This window comes from Gavialis gangeticus, unplaced genomic scaffold (genome assembly GCF_001723915.1).
Source record: "Gavialis gangeticus isolate Ggan-Ray unplaced genomic scaffold, GavGan_comp1, whole genome shotgun sequence".
In the NCBI taxonomy this organism is placed as follows: domain Eukaryota; kingdom Metazoa; phylum Chordata; order Crocodylia; family Gavialidae; genus Gavialis; species Gavialis gangeticus.
In genome coordinates, this window is record NW_017729001.1 from 23,280,053 (window position 1) to 23,284,632 (window position 4,580).

Here is a 4,580-nt window from a genome sequence, read left to right on the forward strand (position 1 = left end):
GTGCCAGGGGCCCTGCAATAACCCCAGCTAGCTCCCTCAACACCCTGGGGTGGAGAGCATCCGGACCCGCTGACTTGAACGCGTCCAGCCCCTCCAGAAGCTCTCTAACCCGGTCCTCCCCAACCTGAGGTCTGAAGGCGATCCCCTCGAGTCCGGCTTCTATCACAGCAGGGAAGTCCCTGGATAAAAGCTTTCCTGGATAAAAGTATGGAGTACTTCTGGATCAAATTCAGCCAAGCGAGCAAAGGCTGTTATTATTTGAGTGCAGTAGATTATTACCATAAAAATGGACTTGTGGTTTGTGGTTCAATACCTGGTGATAACGGTACACACGTTACCATCACAGGTTGCTCTGCTTTTCACTACTCATCTTGGCAAAGAAGGAGTCAATGGCAGTAGTCCTTTCACACAGTATAAGGGAGCACTTTTCTTCGCTGTCACCCAAGCTAACCTTGCTCTATTGATAAAGGGGAAAATGTCAAGTTTCCAACTGGGACTATTAGTGAATAGTGCATTGAGTCATTCTTTTTTGGCGTTGGATAACCTCTCAAATGAAATCATTGTGACAGGAAAAACAAGTGTTTTGAGACTCATTTGTTTTAATAATAATAATACCTTTAAAAATGACTTTGGAGAGCCTATTCCCACGGGGCATCTTGTCCAACATATTACTCATTCCTGTAACAGCTGTTGAATCCTAATGCTGATGGTGCCAGCCACCGTGCCCTGAAATAAATGTCTCGCATTTAGCTTGCAACTGAACATTATTTTTTTTATCTTCTCTGCCTTTAAATTTAGGATCTGAAAAGCGTGGAATATCTCTTTCTGTGATCAGGATTGCATTTGCATTTGCATTTTTCTCTCTAATTTGTAGGTCAAATTTTTTTTTAATGCCAATTTCTTGAAAGGATTTAAGAAACATGCCTGCAAGGTACTGGAAGAAAGTCTTCATCTCAAGTTTTCAATGAAAACATAAGCTTGGGGAACAGAGTGAAATTGTAGTTATAATTTTCTGGTTAATTCAGCTGAATACTTGAATCACTGAGTTGTCGTGTAGCCATTCCAGTGGATCAGAATTGGATCACTCACAAGGGAAATTTTACAATGGCACCCGTAGTTTCTACCTCAGTTTCCCCCATTGGCAATGCTGGTGGAGGAACGCTGTTGTAGAAAAAATATAAACTCATTTTTCATAGTTGGATAAAGCTTTATTGTCTGTTCAGTCCAGTGTCTTGCTGCAAGGATTGGTAATTGTACCCGTTTTTCTGCTTGGTCTGATACTTTCTCTCTGGTTTGGCCAATGTTCTTATTGCTCTTATTTGTTCATGCACTGAATCTAGATTTCAACATATATTACCTTCTTCAGTGTGTCTATATGTATTTGTGTGTGATAATGTACATGCGTGTGTACTAGCAATACCTATGAGTATGGGCTTGTAACTGATGACAACTCTTTGTTCAGATAGGCAGGACTCAAAAGTTTGAATGCCGTTATATGTTGATCCCAGTTTGTTAAAATAATCTAGACTGTTATTCCCTAAATATTTAGACATATGGATCCTTCTCTGAGCACTTATGCCAAGAATTAGAGTTCAAGCATTCCTTTGTTGTCGATACCTTACCTTGACTGGGAATTAATTGACTATCTTTAAATTGATTAATATTACTTCTGCAGACCAATCTAACTGAATTAACTTGGAGTGCTGTTTGGAGAAACTATACCAAATGTTCACAAAATACTCGAAATCCAAAATACTCCAAATCCCAAAATCTACATGGTATTTCACAGCAGCTTGATTCTAAATTTGATTTATTTAAGAAATGCACATTGAATTTCCAGCGCACTGTTTCTGATTTGCTCTTTTTGTAAATAATTGAAAGTGGGTGTAGTAGGACAGATCTCAGAGGGAAATAAAGGCCAGTGTTCTGGAACCTAATGAAGTAATTATTTGAAGCATTATTTACAACAAGTATTTAGAAAATAATGAGGCTCTCTAATTCTGTTGGTTCAGAACATCTTTCCTTCCAATATATCAGAATATTGCTGAACAGTTTGTTTTATATTCACTTTCCTTTAAAAAAAAAAAAAAAAAATCACTGACGCCTATTTTGAAAACCCATAAAGCACAATTCTAGGCCCCGTTCCTGTACAGCATACTCCCTTAAGAAAGCCTTCCTCAAGAGTTCAACCAAGTCGAGGGGTCAACCTCTCAACTTCAGCTATCTTCACTATAACTTGAAACAAGTGAATTACAGATTAAATAAAACCAAGACTGTTAAATACCACTGTGGTTTTACAGGAGCGCTATATTAGCAGTGCATTTATGTTAACATTTTGTCAGCATTTCTCTTGATGATTTCTTTTCTGTAAAGCGTGACTCTTGCCATTCATTTTCATTCTGCTAACATTTGAGGGTCAGAAGAAAGTTTGCTTTCAGGCAAAAGTTTAATGAAATCTTCACCAGTTTTCTGAAACTGCTCAATGCCAACAAATGTTGAGCCCTAGTTAATCTGTTTTATTATCTAATTTCATTGATATTTTCAATAAACAATTGAAGTGCACATTGAAGTGTTATTAAGGTGCACATTAGTTCTCAAGCATGCCTTAGGAAATTATTAAAGAGCATTACTTGATAGGCTTGACCCTGAAGGAGATTTTTTAAACAAATCCTGAGTTGGATCCTTTGCTGATGCACATAAGTGTAGCTCCCTTTACTTCAGCGGAGCTATACCAATTTACAGTTGCTGAGCTTATTTCCCTTGTGTTTGAGATTTTTCTTAGGCCCCTTACACATGTTCATTTAAAGGCACCATAGGATCAGATCCCTGATCATAACAATTGCACCTTGCTACACATCCATGGCAGGAGGCATAATTTTGGGATCAGAAATCAAATCCCAATTTTGCCCTTTTTACATGATGCTGGGTTTACCCTGCACTGGCAAATAGAAAGCCAGGTGCCCTCAGGTCCATGGCCAGGACCAACAATCTGCTGACTGTCGATTTTGGGTAGGAACTGTACTGGGGTCCTGACAACCAGCTGATGGTTGGTCTGAGCCCTTGATCCCACCAAAACCAGTTTGAGTCCCTGGTGAAGTCTCCAGCTGGACTGAACAATCAGTTCATTGTTGGCTCCAGCCTGTACCTGGTGCATATTCAATTTACTATGTAGAACATTTTAAAATTAATATTTAATTATATGTGGAGCATGTTATGGGTGGTTTGCCATTTTATGGTGCTTTAAATGGGTTGCACATGTAGCATGCTTCCCATTTATTCCATAATTGTTAGTCATAGCATAAGTGTAATGTATAGAGGGGGCCTGGGTAATTTCTAATTCCTTTTTTTTAAAAACTTACAAAAGTCATGTTGTTCACATCAGTACAGTTTTGGGAAACAGAGCTAGATCTTTTTTGTCTTGGTTGGGTTTCATTTCCTCTGGAAGGAGCCAGATTAAATCAATGGATTCCTTGCCAGTTACTTAAGTGGGAGTTGGGGTTGGCAACTGCTCTCCTTACAGTGTGTGCCCTGGATGCTAAAATCCAGAGTAGTTCAAATGATTAGTGGACTGATGGAGCAGGAGCACTGCAGATTATGACACACACTTTAGAGATGCAGAAGACCGATAAAGCAACCTAAAGTGCTGGAAAATTCTGCACTTTTCTCCCAAAAAAGCAAATTTTAAAACGTTACATTTAAGAAGTAATAAAGACTTAGTAAAAGTTGCTATTAATAATGGGCAAGTAAGTGAGCCCCTGGAAAGTAGGACGTGTGCACATTGCCTGGTTCAGTTCTTGCACGAGCTAAAGGAGGCTAAAGCAAGGCCATTGAGGCTTTCCTCTGTGGCTGGTGATGGAAGCTGTCACCAGGCATGGAGATCTGAAATAGTCATGAAGTGTCCAGTGTAGCTACCACCAAAATTAATAGAAATATCCCTGTGCTGTGCTATATAACACAATTCCTACAACAGCAGTAATGGTAGCTGTTTCTTTCATATTTGCTAATTCACAAAGAACGTTCTCTGTTTGCAAACCATTTCTGCTGAACAAATGGTTCATCTTTTGCCCTTGCAAAGAGCATGATATAATGAATATTGACTGCAGATGGATGTCGGTCAGTGTATTTACATTCCATTATATGGCACAAATGCTATGGACATTAGCAAGCTCGTATCTCAAGCATGAGCCTTTAATTTGTATCCCACAGACAACAGCTTTTCAATCCTGCATGGACAACTAAGAATGCATTAGATAGAAAGCTTTGCATGTTGCTTTTTAGTAGGAGCAGTCACACTTTGTGTTTTATTGGTCTCTTCAGCAGCTGCAGGAAGCTTAAATGGCGCTCTTCTATTTCTGTATCCACAGGCTGTAAAAATAACTTTGCTTACTACGTATTTTAATTGTGTTAGTTAAACAGGACGATCTAAATGGTGTATGCGTGGTACAGGGGACTGGTAACAGAACAGCTTGCTTGTTTTTTGAACTTACAACTTGCTTTTTTCTTTGGAACTGAAGCACTCAATCTATTACATTGCATTTATGGAAACAGTTTTCCTGGGAGAAAAGCTGTGATCTTTCTGT